This window comes from Carassius gibelio, chromosome B10 (genome assembly GCF_023724105.1).
Source record: "Carassius gibelio isolate Cgi1373 ecotype wild population from Czech Republic chromosome B10, carGib1.2-hapl.c, whole genome shotgun sequence".
NCBI lineage: Eukaryota > Metazoa > Chordata > Actinopteri > Cypriniformes > Cyprinidae > Carassius > Carassius gibelio.
In genome coordinates, this window is record NC_068405.1 from 19,709,019 (window position 1) to 19,725,933 (window position 16,915).

Genomic DNA, 16,915 nt, shown 5'->3' on the forward strand with positions numbered 1-16,915 from the left:
TTTCAATCCCAATTATGATGCTGTTAAGCACTGTGATGTATTGAATCATGACTTTTGTATCATATATATATATATATATATATATATATATATATATATATATATATATATATATATATATATATATATATATATATATATATATATATATATATTTTTTTTTTTTTTTTATATAGAAAGACTGGAGGGCCAAATCCAATTTTCACTTCCTCTTTTCTGCCAAGAGCATCAGTAGTCTAACATTTCCATGTTTAAATCAGATCTTCACAGGCCTGCGGCCTCCATAATCTCCCTACTGTTAATTAAATGACGAGGGAGCGTAGGAGCGCCGAGAGGAGAGAGGGACAAAGCTGCTGGGTCTCCTGCCACAGCAAGACTCGTTAATATTAAAGATTTATGCTCTTCCCCCGCCATCGCTACAGACCTTCCTGTGCTATGCGTGTCTGTTTGGGTATGTGTGTTTTTAGGACAATGCATTGCAAAGACGATCACTTTGGTCTCAGCGGTGTGTCATGGTGCATGGAAATTGTTGACAAATTTCTTGTGACTGTATAATTTATCATCTCAAAACACTTCTGTTTTGAGTAAGACGGAAACTAATCTGCAACAGCGAAATTAAATGAGCTTGACGCCAGCCGGTGGAAGATTTACGATGGAGTGAATCTGGAATTGTGACAGTGGTTATTGATCATTTAGTCTCCATGGTTTCTCCCTTTAATCGAAAAGTCGCAAAACGGTGATAACGGACGCCTGAGGGACAGATTAGATTGGCACAGATACCTCAAGCACATGACCGCTGCTTTTCTTTTTCGAAGTCACCATCAGGTCAGCCAGTTTCACTCTAAAATTAAGAGGTTAACACGCAAAGAAAAACTATACTTTGACTTACTCAAAACATATGACTTTCTTTCTTCTGTGGAACACCAAACGAGAAATTGGAAATAATATACTGATCAAGAAGCATCATATATGCAGCTCATACTTTAAAACAATACTTTAAACACTCTCTCAACATTATATACTTTTTTTTTTTACTAAATAATTGTAGAATTTAGTAAAAGTATGCACATATAAATACAGAAAAACAAAGTCATGAACTAATCCTTTAAATGCTCTCTCAACGCTAGAAAGATGCTTCCAGTCCAAACTACTCAAACAAACAGCCGTGTGACGTGAAACAGGGGAATTTTACACTAAGCTTATGTGTGACCACAGGGCACTAGGGCAGTGAGACTGCAGACTTAATGGAGGTTTAACCGTTAATCGCCAGAGATAAAGACGGATGCACGAGTTAAAAGCACAAGAGGAAGCGGTTAGCATGCCCGTTTGGATGGCTAAGTTCCATTAAAACCTCTCTCCCTCCATTTCAGCCCCTTTTTCAAACCGCACACACCCTCTTTCCTGACTGCACCGGAATATGTGGCACTACAGAGTCGTTTCAAGGCATCTGAGGATAATCAAAGACAGCCCTTGACTGGCGCCTAAATGCAGCCACAATATCCGTGGTCACAGGAAGACATTGAGGGGTTAATCAGGGTGGGGTGGGGGTAAATGAAGGATTTTACAGTGCCCCCAATCTCCCCCTCTTCCTGTTTTTGCAGAGAGTCACAGGGTGAGCGCATGTGACCTTGAGATGCATCGCTGGCACAGTCAGGGCTGCCTTGCCTGCAGGCGTCCTTGAACTGGATCTGCAAGACAAAAACCTTCACACTGGCAGATAGACATCTCAAATCCCCCCCCACCCCAAATGTCTCTCTCTCTCTCTTTTCAATCTGCGTGCCTGTTATCTCCTCCCCAGCGGGTGAGTCTTATCTGAATGCTAGATCTTTAACCTTAACACTGAACTCAGACAGAGGCGGAATTTCAAAATGTCTCACTGGTGTATTTTTAACCTTCATTCACAGATTGTTTGTCTCTGTTTCAGGGAATAAGATTACTCTCCACAGCATCTGAGACACTAGCCAGGCCGACTTGGAATACAAGGGTTTTTTTTGTTTTGTTTTTTTAGCAGAAGAACTACATAATGTTCCTAGCAGCCCCCCAACAAACTCTTGAGATAACATCCATCTCAGCAAATAGCAGGACGAGCTGGTTTTGGTTTTCATCATCTTGAGTTTTTGCATGAGTGTCTTTCTAAGAAAAAAATGTGTCCAAGTGTGTTGTTATCCCCAGACGGCTTCTTACAGGAAGATTCTGGAATCATTACAGGTTAAGCTCATTTGACAGCATTTTTGGCAAAACGCTGATTACCACAGAATAATTTTGACTCGTCCCTTGTTTTATTTGAAGAAGCAAGGTTACAGTGAGGCACTTACAATGAAAGTGCACGGGCCTAATGCCTGAAGGATCGCAAAGCAGACTTCTAATGTTATTAAAGCACTTATATAAACGTGTCTATTTAAATTATGCATTATTTGAGGGGTTAAGTTCTTATCACTTTTATGGTCGTTTTAGGATAAATGTTATGGCAAGTTATATAAAACCAACATAAATGAATGTTAACATTCATATTGCCCATGTACACCATACTTATACTGTGATTGACCCCCTTTCGCCTTCAGAACTGCAATGTTTGCCCATATTGATAGGATAACATCTTGCAGTTGATGGAGATTTGTGGGATGCACATCCAGGGCACAAAGCTCCCATTCCACCACATCCCAAAGATGCTCTGTTGGGTTGAGATCTGGTGACTGTGGGGACCATTTTAGTACAGTGAACTCATTGTCATGTTCAAGAAACCAATTTGAAATGATTCGAGCTTTGTGACATGGTGCATTATCCTGCTGGAAGTAGCCATCAGAGGATGGGTACATAGCGGTCATAAAGGGTTGGACATGGTCAGAAACAATGCTCAGGTAGGCCGTAGAATTTAAAAGATGCCCAATTGGCACTAATGGGCCTAAAGTGTGCCAACAAAACCTCCCCCACACCATTACACCACCAGCAGCAGCCTGCAATGTGGTAACAAGGCATGATGGATCCATGTTCTCATTCCGTTTACTGCAAATTCTGACTCTACCATCTGAATGTCTCAACAGAAATCGAGACTCATCAGACCAGGCAACATTTTTCCAGTCTTCAACTGTCCAATTTTGGTAAGCTTGTGCAAATTGTAGCCTCTTTTTCCTATTTGTAGTGGAGATGAGTGGTACCCGGTGGGGTCTTCTGCTGTTGTAGCCCATCCGCCTCAAGGTTGTGCGTGTTGTGGCTTCACAAATGCTTTGCTGCATACCTCGGTTGTAACGAGTGGTTATTTCAGTCAAATTTGCTCTTCTATCAGCTTGAATCAGTCGGCCCAGCATCAACAAGGCATCTTCGCCCACAGGACTGCCGTATACTGGATGTTTTTCACACCATTCTCTGTAAACTCTAGAAATGGTTGTGCATGAAAATCCCAGTAACTGAGCAGATTGTGAAATACTCAGACCGGCCCGTCTGGAACCAACAACCATGCCGTGCTCAAAATTGCTTAAATCAGACATTCAGTTTGGAGTTCAGGAGATTGTCTTGACCAGGACAACACCACTAAATGCATTGAAGCAACTGCCATGTGATTGGTTGATTACATAATTGCATTAATGAGAAATTGAACCGTGTTCCTAATAATCCTTTAGGTGAGTGTATTTTGGCTATATTATTAAAACCGTGAATATTTTAATCTTTATACATTGACACCTTTCACTTTCTTTGTAAGTGTATCACTATAACTTACATTTTTTGTCTCTTTTATTTAAGGAAAGGATTATATTTTTATTCTTAAAACTATTTAAATAGATTCTATTATCTTAAATAAAATATAAATATTAGATTAAAACAGAAATATTGAAACTGAAATAAAATAAGCTTACTGTTAAAGACGAAGCACTATTATTACTAAAACTGAGATTTAGTTTTGGACTAATATGCATCTCCAGTGCCTTTCTGAAGAATAGAAATGACACAAAAAGAAAAGTTACACACTGCAAGTGTTACAGGAGAGCATGAAGCGCCTTTTATCATCATGCAAATGCAGTGTCCTTGGATGCACAAGGTTCATCACTTTAAACAAATATTTGGTCTGTCCTCTGTACATTGACACCGAGGTGGGGGAAGAGGGGAAAAATGTCATGTTTAAACACTAACCCTGCCACGCAGCTAACAGGAACACAACACACGCACATGCATCCTGCCTGCCCAGGAACGTGCGGATCGTGTCCTTTGCGGGAGACTTTGCAGTGCCGCGCCGACTGACCTTTCCTGACTGTAACGTTATCGCATGTCATATGTGATCCTGCTGGAAACCATCTGCCATGGACTCCTCTGGCAGCACGCAGGAGTCTGAGACGTCACTGCTCTCCTCACCTTCGCTGGAATTCATCAGATTACTGCGGGAACACCCACCTGGCCCTGCTTGGGACACGATCCCTGCGCAACACGATATGCTCAATTAGACCAAAGGTCATTCGCGCCAATGCATCAGTCCATGGGTTCTTAGATCACACTCAAACTAGGGAAGTGAGCAGGGAAGCAGTAAGTCTAAAGAGATGTTACAGTGATTATTTCATGGTTTAACAGTAGACATGACGAGAAGTGGACTAACATGATAATACACAGTATAGGAGTAGATCATGAAACAAAATTTGTATATCAAAAATGTGTATAACAAAATATACGTATTTTAAAAACTGTCTTTAAGACAATTTACAAACTAATGGTAAAATGGTAAGAATTCTGAGTTGTATATCTTTTAAAACACTAATGAAACAACTTTGAAGATAAAAAATATTAATAAATAAACACTTTATTCAAATACTTCCAGTACTTTTACAAAAAGTACTTGTTCTATGCTGCATTTTTTTTATCCAAGTAATGGAGCTCATTAAGTTCAATTATACAACTGATTCAATTATTATTCAACTGATTAATATAAATATAATGATTAATGATTATAATCGTGATTGACAAACAGATAATATCATGAAAAAAATATAAAATGTTATATTGAAAGGCATTTTGGTACCATAACAAGGACAATTCTACCACTTGAAAAAGAAAAAAAAAAGAAAAGAAAAAAAGAAACGTTTGAAACATTTAGTTTGAACACTCAGAAATTGCTAGTAAATTCCACAAATAATTTTTTTTTTTTAAGTAGAAAGACTGAAAAACTTATTCTAATGTTTTATTTATGACAAAATACATTTTTTTACAGTATAATTCAGTATAATAACTCTATTAACAAGAACACACCAATCATTAACATCATTGCTTTAATATTGAATATAATAATTTTATGTTGTACAAATTCTTAAAACTGACAGGAAATAATATACATGTAAAGAAAAAGTGGCAAAAACATTATCATGAATTGAAACTGGTTCAGTCATTTTAATTATATATGTTGCACAGCTAATAAGACCTGTCTTCAGCTAGATATTAGATATTTATGATGAAATTATGTTTAATCATAAAGTCAATTAAATGTAACATTATAATTGCACCCTACTTTGGAAGCCATGATGATAATCTGTGATAAAACAGATCATCCGTTTACATTTCAAGTTTTCAAAACATTACACTGTCAAACAATAAAACCAGTCATATAAAAAATAAAGCAGCTCATATCAAAATCTTTTTTGTTGTTGTTGTTGGTTGTTTTTTGTTTAACATTTCTCACAAAGTAGAAGGACCAGAGTCATTTCAGTAGTGTGTCATCACTCAGAGCTAATATTGAGGTTGTTATGATTGCCACGTTTTACAGTTGCACCCCTCACTTCCAGCGCAGGCTGACCTGTTTTCCATTACTCACAGCATTTATGATAAGATCCACAACTCAAAATCTCAAGTACTCAAACTCAGGGTAGGGTCAAAGTCTCCCTGTGCCTGTTAGATGCAAATAGCTCGCCTAAATCAAATATTGAACTGTGCAATATAAACGGTCATTATTCAAAAAGAAACGCTTTTTGGTGTTCAAAGTCCTGTCTCTTGCTCCGTGTCTTTCTTTCAGTAGGCTGATGGATCCGTTGACCTTTTATGTTCTACAAAAACAACAATCAGTCATAAAAGGCCACGCCCACTGGGATCTGTGTCTAAGAGCGTAATAATGATGCAGTGATTCTCCCATGAATCCTGGCTTTCACCAGTGTGGCGATACTGATGTCATCTTAATTACCCTGAAACATGAAAAAAAAAAAAACCTTGACTCGAGCTGTGCGTGTCACCTCGTAAATTCAGCGACTTTGAGGAAACGCTTAAGGAGACCAGTGAGAGAATCAGTTCATGACCTGAGATCCGTCTCAAAGAGGCACTTTATTAAGTGTACATGAATCTGGACTGCAGCTTTTTTTTTTTTTAGCTTTTTTAAAAAAAAAATTATCAGATTTAAAAGGTTTAAATTTTTTTTTTTAGATTTGTAGAATAAAAATTATATTCTTTAAATTACATTTTTAATAAATAAATTTACATTTGAATAATAATAAATAATAAACAATAAACATCTAATATTAACTGACATAAATAATAAAACAAATAAATATATTACACATCAAAATGAAAATAAAAATCTTCTGAACGATGACTGAAATGATATAGTATAGTAACACAAAATTGAATAAAAATAAGTATATATAAATAAAATGATAAATCTCTATAAAGAGATACTCCTTTAGAGGAGTGATGGCTGTATTTAGCTGCAATGTACAGAATGCATAGCCATTGTTTCTGAACTGTAACTGATACCATATTGTATTTTGTCCCAGTGGAGGCAATGGGTGTGAAGGTCCTGAGAGACCTGAGGCCTTCATGGACAGTTTTGGGCTTATAATATGTGCTTCATTTGCAGCTTCTCTTTACTGTTTGACAAGCCGTTCTCAAGACACAGCTCCTGCCGTTGACCCACTTCTGTGTGGCTGCGTCTGGTGACAGCCCCTGCACCCCTTCTGACTGACTGCAGCACCGCAACCCTCGGCCTCCCTGAACTGTGAGAAAAATAGGTCACCATGGCCCACTTTTCTTTCTTTTTTTTCCCTCTCAAAGAGAGTGTATGAAGACTGCTGCAGAGTCTGATCAGGCAGCTCAGAAAACACTAACACAGGAGAGAGAGAGAGAGTCTACAGTAGGTTCATTAACCCCAGTATCTAGAGAGCACATGCTCCTCGCATCAGTGACGTAACAGGGTCTTATCAGATGACAGGAACACTCCCAACACATGCCTTCATTAAACAGTGTGTGAATCACACACATCACGTACACAATTTATGATTCAGGACATTTAGAAAATGACCTCATCAGTGAAAACAAGACACCGACATGCCAACAACTCAAAAGCTGAAGGACCCAAGTTTACCTAGGTACCAGCCAAGGCATTTTAACAAAGACAAAAACTCAGGTTTCAAATTTCACTCAACTGACAAATAATCAATATTACTTATAAATAAATAAATATTATTCTTATATATATATATATATATATATATATATATATATATATATATATATATATATATATATATATATATATATATATATATATATATATATATGAATCAATTATGTAATTAGCCTATATAACAAATTGTTATAAGAATAAAAAGAAATAAAAATAAAAATATTACAAATAAAATAAATTTTTAAATACATAAAATAATACAATTACAAAAATCTTTATTTTTTTAATTATTATAATTTTTTATTCTTAGTCATATCTCATAAAAGGAACTTTGAGTTGTGTTGTGCTGACTGTGTAGTGAATGTCTTATGTATCATTATTGTAAGGTGAGAACATGTTGCAAACAACACAAACACATACATATAAATAGATATCGATCAGGCTCACAATGACAACAAGTCAAGCTCGAATTTGTTTGTCTCTGACAAAAAACAAATGGTTTTCCATGTTTAAACTTAAACACCCTGGACACATCTCAGCAAATGCTGTATTCATATTTAATATGTGCAAAATTGCTGAAAATTTCTCAAAATTTTTATTCTCATTAAAAATTATCTAAAAAAAATTAAAATCACCTTTAATATTGGCCTTCCTGATATTTAACACTACAAACAACCACCTAAAAAGACAAATGCTGCCCGTAAGATTGACTTTAGAATGTGAATAAAAACTTTAGAATGGGTAAGCAATCAATGAGCTAAAATTAAAATCTACAAAATTGCATTACATCAACACATTCACGTAAAGAAATCTAAAGGGCAACAACAAGCAGCCTAGTCAAACTGATCATTGACCTTTATTAAACCTGTTTAAGTGTATTTAGGGCAAGCCATACCTTAATATAACTGACAAGGGCAGCCCTGGACAAAGAGACAGGTGGCTTAAAGAAAAGATCTGCTCTATGTGAGCCGCCTGGCCTTTGCTACTGAATCAGCCATGTAAATGTACTTACACAAACAGAGCGACAGCACATGTAAACATCTACCACAGGTCAGTGGCCACAGGTGAACCAGTTTCTACATGGCCCTCATCCAGTCTCAGGACAGACACACAAGCGTTCAGCATTAGCTCACTCAAATACTCAACTCTGGCTTCACCAAAAGGTCCACTGGAGCAGAACTGATTTTGTTATAACTGTGAAAAATACCAACTCCACCACAGCGGCTTTGTGAAAAAGGCAAACTCTGCAGATCCCAGTGCGCTGGGAGTACATGAACCTTATACCAGCTATAGCAGCAAAAATGCTGATAGACTCGGGAAGTTTAGTTCATTTCTGGGAATCTTTCAGGCCATTTCAAAAAAATTAGCAAAAATACAAAAGAAAAAGAAACAAGCAAAAATGAAAAACCCCAAAATGAATTTTATTTGTTTATGATATACTCATAAAATATTTATTAGAAAATAGACTATTAGATTTTAAAATATTATCATATTTATTATAATATTGATGCATTTATTAAATTTTGATGTTTAAAATAAATACAACAAATAATAAATATATAACTTTTTGTATCATTCTTTGTAACGGTGATTAATTGGTTAAAATGATGATTCCTTATAAATATATTGAATAATTAACAAATGTATTATTATTATTGGTAATAATATTGTAATATTAATAATAATAATAATAACTATTATTATTAACAACAACAACAACAATATTATTAAAGTGTCTTACTTAGTGCCAATTAAAAAAAATAAAAATAATACATCACAGTTAAAACCATTTCAGAGCCAAATAGCATACATAAATATCAACATTGAATATTTCTATCCATATTTAGCTTATGTAGCAAGTTGCGAAAACAACTGAATTAGATCTAATATTCCTTTCCACCAGAACAGACCAGACTGCAGGCAAAGTCTTTGTCCACCACAATTTGTCATTTTGGTGTTATGCAAAATCAATCACTGAATCAATATTCATCATGCACAGCGGTGAAGCTGTTAACTTATAATATGAATGAAAAAACCTCTCACCCACACCTCTAGTCAATTGTGGCACGTAAGCTCTTCACATGGTGTCACATGACCGAATCCTGCTTTAGAGTGTTACTTAAAAGCTTTCAGGTCAACTCAGTCAGGTCAAGGTCAGAGAGACGCGTTAATGCCAGGAAAACAGGCACCCTCTCCATAAGCCCCAAGCGGTCCGCTAGGACACAAGGACATCTGTCCAAGGGCATCTCCCAAACTATAGAAAGACACAAGCTCAAACTCAACTAATCAACGGCCCGCAGCTGATTGGGATGCGGAGAGCGTGAACGTGAACGCACGGGAATTGCATTTCACATGGAGAAGGTCTTAGTTCAACACAAAAAAATCCAACACTTTCCACTCGTGTCTACTTCTTGTGGCAGGAGTGCATACAAACAGCAGTCCATAATAATATATCCCAGCATGCCTCACTGTGTGAAGCATTAGAGTGCTTTGAGAGCACGGGCATGCGGTGAGAATCTTTCAACGCTTTCGACAATGGCTGTGCATAAGGGACAGATAGCTACACCCCACATCCAGTGGCTGCTGAGGTGTCCCTTGTTGCCTGGCAACAGCTCAGCTCATTTTAACCCCTTTAAGTAAGTCTTAAGTGATTCAGCAGTCTGAGGCCAGTGATGGGTGGGCTGCTCCGAAAGTGACAGGACTTTATTAGTTTCGGGTGGTTTTAGCGTGCCGCTCTGTGCAAAAAAAAATAAAAAAATAGGCAGTGTAAATCTGCTCCACTGTGTTTGACTCCTGACCTCTGCATGAAATGAGACTTAGCAGAAACAGTCCGCTTGACAAAGGCCCCCATGACATCCACAGAAGCAGGAAGCTATTAGATCAAAGCTGCAAAAAAATACAAAGACCCGGTTTACATCTGGTATTAACATCCATCTCACGTGATTCCATCACAAGTGGTTGCTGCTTATACCGGTCACTACTCGTGATCAGATTTGGTAGAGGAAAGTCAGCATGTGATTTAAAGGGACAGTTCCACAAAAAAAAAAAAAGACAATTCTGCCATCATTTATTTAAACCTGGGTCACTCCTAATCTGCATGATTTAACGCCCTCATATACTTCAAACTGATGTGTCGTCATTTCGAACAAAATCAGGAAAAAAAAAGAAGTTCATTTTGAGTTTGTTTCAGCAGTTCGAAACAGCTGACCAGAGTGTACTTTCTTGGGGAGTTCGTTTTGGCTCCAAAACACCTATGAGCTTCCACTGGTCCGTGAAAATTACACAATCGTTGGGTGGGTTCAGGAACTCTGCCTTCTTTGACATGAGATTTCATTTCTCATTTCACAGAGTTCAGAAAGGAGAACAACATCTAGAACAGCAACAACACCAAGTTATTAGCAATTTGAACACTGGAGTGTCGAATAGCTGAGCTGGTACAAATATATCCGCACCTGTACTATCACTTGCGGAGAGACTTTTACGATTCTGACAATTAAAATCCTAAAAAGAAATTGCAACGAAGCACGAGTTATAAAAAGCAAACATCCGATGCAAGTGTTCCAAAGCCATGACAGCTACTGCTGCCGTTTTTTCTGTAGGTGAATTTAAAAGGTATGCAATAAATGAAATGCCAAAAGAACATTAATCTTTGTTTTTAAATAAATTCATAACACCACATAAAATATAAAAAGGTGCAACAGTTTACCCAGTTTAATAAAATAAATGAACAATATTTTTTTCACATCATGCTAAAGTTTTCAGACCAAAAAAAGAAAAATCTACATTTTATCATCACATCATTGAATCATTGTATCGTTGAGGTTTTTAGGGCACACGCTCGGGCGGCACGACACATAATAATCTACACCCCGCCTCCAGCAGGGCAGGGGTGTTGTAATGTTTGAATACAGTATACCAATGCTCAGCCTTTTCAAACCTCTTTTTGCCCCCAAACGAAGAACAAAAATGAACTTCATTTAAAGTATATCGGAGCCTTTACTTTCTTCTGCAGGAGAAAAAAAGAAGGTATTTGTGATTGCTAACTGTTCATGCACATAAAATAAAAGTCAATGGGGACCATACCTCAAGCAGCAGTCTTCATAACCCACACATCCATCTTTCATTCATGAATTCTGAAAACTCCTCTTTAGTTAATTACTTAGGCCTGTATGATCTGAAAGCTTTCAGATGAGAGAAATAATGAAGCCGGGATCATTCATGTCGCCAGCTCTGCGAATGTCGTACTGATGCACTGATTGCAGATCGTTTTGAGAGTGTTCATCTCTTCAGCATTACTGCAGGGTTTGTGTCCTTCTCAGAACTTTGAAGGTTTCTGAAAGGACAGGCCACTAATATGGTTAGGACAGCTTGGCACGCTGCGGACTTGGACTGCAAAATCTGCATGTATTCATCTCTCAGCTCAGAGAGAGACAAACGACTAAGCCTTACAACTTTAGAATCACTGGCATTTCACTTAGCGCAGCATATAGCCTGCTTAAAATAAGACACCATTAGTAACGTCCCCCAGGAGCAGTAAAATCTTCCTGAACCCAATTGCCAGGATTCCTTGACCTCCAGGTCCATCTCGCCTCAGGACATAGTGGCCAATACAGAAATACAGCTGGCAGTTAAAGGGCAGCCGGGTCATTCTATTAAATTAACTATATCATGTATATCACGTTGATATTGTGTTTCTTGGGATCAGCATTTGTCAGTTTTGGAGGCTTTACAAGTGACTTACATGCTTTTCATTCACCATTCTTTGCAAATCATTCATGATTAGCTGCTAAATGGTAACAAGGCCAGATTAACATCTAGTTACAGCCAGTTCTAGATGGTATCTGCCAATGATAAAGAGTACTGCATAAATATACTGACCCTTAATCTAACTATGCCAAAATTTGTATACAAAATGCATAAGAGGGAATAAAATTTATAATTTGAATTAGGGGTGTGCGATATGACGATTTTTGATCGTGGACGATAAAAATGTCTCCACGATCTGATTTTGAAGAAATATTATAGTATCAGCTGCAGTTCTGGTGCCTCCATCATATACTGTACCACGCCACATGCATTCACAGCAGTGTTAACTCCTTGGTAAAGTTACTCTCACATTATTTGCTTGTGCTTTTAAATGTTTCATTCACGCACTGGCCTGACCTGCACTTTCACTGAGCACCACATACACCCGAAGCCTAACATACCCCTAAATATGCAAATTATTTTTATGCCAGCAGGAGGCGCTGTTAGAGAGGGAGCGATAGAGTCTCCGGTAACGGCTGAGCACTAAGCAGCGCTGAGCTCACAAACACGGATTTATCAGGCATTAGGCCTGCTTGCAAGATGGAATGAAAATGACTTCTGAAATTTCATTTCTGTCATTATTTAGTCACTGTCATGTTGTCCCAAACCTGTATTAATTTCTTTCTTGTGTTGAACACAAAGAAGATATTTTGAAGAGTGTGGGTAACCAAACAGTTGCTGGTCACAATTTGATAGTAGCAAAAAATACTGTGGAAGTCACTTTGGACCAGCAACTGTTTGGTTTTCCATGTTCCTCAAAATAGCATTTATGTTCAGAAGAAGAAAGAAACTAATTCAGGTTTAAAACCAAGTGAGTAAATGTTGGTATAAAAATAAAGCACTATGACAGAATTGACAGACAGCGGACAGAATTTTTATTTATGGGTGAACTATTCCTTTAACGTTAATAAAACAACAAAACACAAAAGAGAAAAATAACTCACTGCTCTTGACTGAAGAAATTTGATACAGTTGCTTTAGGAATCAGTTTATATAGTGTTTTATTTTTATATTTGTTCATGCAATTTCTTGAATGCTCCTGCCAAATACACATATGGTACTTGCAAATAAAACACTGTTTGTTTTATTTGTATATTATGTGTAGTTGTAACGTGTATCTTTGTAATTCTTTTATCTTTATTATTAAAAAATAAGAACAAAGATTTTTATCTTCGCCCTCTTTGGCCTAAATATCTGCCATTCTTTTTTTTTGTTACCTTGAAAGACTATGTCTTTATAATAGGGAAATTAGTTTGGCTGTAAATAACAACTTGCAACTTATAGTAGATCCAACATGACAAAGAATTCTGATCAAATCGTGAAATGATATTTTTTCCATATTGCCCAAACCTAATTTGAATTGTTCAAAAATGTAATGGTTGGTCAACTGGTTGCTGTGTTTAGGTCACTGCTGTTGTTCTAATGTGTGGTGATGCTCAATTTATCGGAGTTGCATCTCCCAGCAAACCTCCACCGCAAATTCAGCAAACTATAAATCGTTTACAGTAAATCAATCAGCAAAAATCAATCCATCTCTATAAATGAAAGCCCTGCCTCTGTCCCAAGGCTGAGTAGAGAAGAATCTGTGCCTTGTATTTCATACTGTCTCAGCGTTTCAATTCCCTAAGCCAGACAACCACCTCCATCCCTTCTTTTGATGTACAAAACCTCTCGTATAAACAGCACCGCTTCCTGTTGATCTCCAGGCCACCTATTATCACTGATATACCCTGTATAAAACAAGATTCATTGCACAAGGAACAAACACGCAACCACTGTGTCCCTGAGCTGTCAACTGACCTGTTAATGAGTGTAAAGCGCCCGTGGCTTCTATGGATTTATGACACGTTACACCATGAAGTTTGTGTTGCACAAGCTAAAACCATGTGTTTGAGTACTACTGTATAAAAAAAGCCACTTTAGGATAAAAGTTAAACACAATAAGAAAGGTCTAAGCCAGAAGGAGGTGAACAGACATCACAATAGGAAACTTTTTTTTAATATGACGATGACCCAGCACAGTTTTAACCACTCTCAGTTCACTGTATTGACATCCCCTCTGAGAAATTAGGTCGCCATGTGTTCATTTTCATTTCTCTAGCAGTGATAGCATCATTTCAAGTCAGTATCAATCTTAAAGAAGCCAGATAACAGGTCACATAGTGCTGTCAGCCTGACTCTTTCCCATCTTGTTGCTATGTCAGCAGAGTATTTGGAGACATTTTGCACCTGTATTGTTGATCTAACAAACTGAAAAAATGCCGATAAGAAAACTGATTAAATAACTTGTCTCTCAATCAGCTTCTTCAAAACACATGCAGATCTATGCTCTTCCCACAGACCAAGACAAACACTTTTCAGTAACTGGTCTTTTCCTTTACCAAACAAAGCCACCTGAACCAACACTGAACCCTAACTATGATCTCTGACCACCTCTAAACTGCAACCTTTGACCTCGTCTACCCCATTTTTATTGACTGAAGCCACAGGAAACCTATAGGGCAATATATATAAAAAAATTATAAATACATGAAAACTATAAACAATAAAAAGTCCAAAATGTGTGTCTGGTAAAAGGTAAGATCTTGTCCTGAAGAGATTAACAAAAAGTAGTATTGACTTTATGACTACTAATGACAGCTCTTAATGACAGCTCTTTTATATAAATATATATATATATATATATATATATATATATATGGATCATAAATACAGGAAAGTGTCAAGATCAACACAATAAATCACATGCAAGACTTCTCACGCTCCATTACATAATATTAAATTCTAAAATATTATAAAAGATATGGCCTGGAAACACAGAGCTATAAATGACCAGTTCTCGTGTATGAATGATAAACCAGCAGATAAGTGAAAGGGTAACATCGCACTGACTGTAACAGAGAAACAAAATGGAAACTAAATGACAGCAGCGACCATTGCGATTCACACAGCGTGCGTTCTTGCGTCTTTGGTCTCACGTTTTCAAAACGCGGTGTCAAGTTAAAAACAGTTCAACTTTTAACCAAGGCGCCCTGTTTATAAACCAAAGAACGCGTCCCGTGTAAACGGAGTCCCACGTTCCATTTTTTCTCTCAGTACCTCCTAGGACCACAATAAACAGCAAACACCACAGTCATATGCAGCGGAGTCTTTCCAGCTGCTGGGCGGGCATCGAGTGGTCTCGACACGTACCTGATTCCGCTAACCGAGCTTGAGCGTTTCCTGCGCGCAGACGTGAGCCGCGAGCCGCGTCAAATAGAAGTAGAGTCCAAAAACTTGTCGGCCTCCATCACCGACTGTCGGGTCTGAGTCTGAACTGTGTATTCTCGGAATCCCCGAGAACTCCGCAATGTTCACACTCCTCCTCCTCCACACACTCTCTCTCTTTCTATCCCTCCCTGGCTGAGTGAGTGAGCGAGCGCAGCTTAAAGCTACAGGAGACGCTTTGTGTACGTGCGGGCGCGCGCACAGCCAGACGCGCGACCTCACCTCTCACCATTAATAATCTGAGTAATCTAAGGAAAACAAAAACTTTGCGGCTACATATATATTGCATTGTATAAGCAAAAATGTTTAAATATTTATATTGTAACTTATCTGACAGAACAAAACAGAAAAGCCATTTATCATAGAACAAAGACGTATAATTTTAACATACGGGTAATTTCCATCTTTCCAAAAATCAGTACAGTATAACAAGAAGTTGACACAGTATGTTGTTTTGATGGTTTAGATTTGAATATTGAATATTTTTTGTCCACCAACAGAATTGTTGTTGTTGTTGTTTTTTGAGCACTGTTTTTTTTTTTTTTTTTTTTTTTTTTTTTTTTTTTTTTAGCATTTCAGTATGAATCCATGTTTTTCAAGTGTGATTCATCTACAAGTTCCTGGATCGTGGAGACACACTGGATCAGCAATTTCAGTGCTATCTCACCAAGTTGACCTTTGAACTTAGGGGACCTTTCATCTTTGAACTATGACCTCAAATGTCACATGAATGGAGATACAATATCCGCCCTTCTTTCCTTCACCATCTCGAGCTGGTGACCTGTGCTCCAAAGCTTTTCACAGAACCATGGTTCACGGAACGCCAACCTTTGACCTCAGAACAGAGACACATGTGTGCTTAAGTGTGTTTTTTTCTGTTCATTGGCCTCCATCGTCAACATATTCTTTATGGACTATGTCATCTGCAATTCAGCCTGTTGATAATCATCTTTACAGCATCACAGGCATTTTACAGATTTGGGAGATTCTGGGAACATGTACTGGCAGGTTTTGCATTCAGTGTAAACATATATTTACAATCAATCTTTTCATCTTTTATTTACATGATTATAAAACCTGTTCAAACATGTAAACCACGGAAAGAAAAGTCACAAATGAGATTGCTTTAGCTCAATTATTTCTTGCTGACAGCAAAGAGAAGGAATGGAGACCGGATGGAAAGTTTAGCTTAAATTGTCCTTAGAAGAAAATAAATCAATAACCTTAAAATGTTGCCACTAGAATTTCAGAAGAGATTTTGCCTCAAAACACAAAAATATTAAGCAGCACAACTGTTTTCAATATTTATAATGATAAGAAATATTTCTGAACACCAAATCAGCATATTATAATGATTTCTGATGTCTCATGTGACACTTAAGACTTGAGTACTGATGCTCAAAATTCACAAAAATAAAGTTTTTTTAATTTCTTCAATTTTTTCTTCCATTTTTTAATTATTCCAAACTGCCTTCT

General features: G+C 37.3%; 1 protein-coding gene across 3 annotated transcripts in view; it reads right to left on the bottom strand.

Annotated features, from left to right (window-relative positions):
• The window catches only part of nrip1b (nuclear receptor interacting protein 1b), a 28,015-nt gene extending 12,397 nt beyond the window's left edge, over positions 1–15,618 (bottom strand). For 2 of the 3 annotated variants that reach the window (XM_052567276.1, XM_052567275.1), the window contains exon 1: positions 15,365–15,604. The gene's annotated coding sequence lies outside the window, so the exon portion shown is untranslated. Of the gene's footprint in view, positions 1–15,364 lie in introns of all 3 variants that reach the window. The other variant, XM_052567274.1, reaches the window with a different exon arrangement.
• Between the last annotated feature and the right edge of the window lie 1,297 nt (positions 15,619–16,915).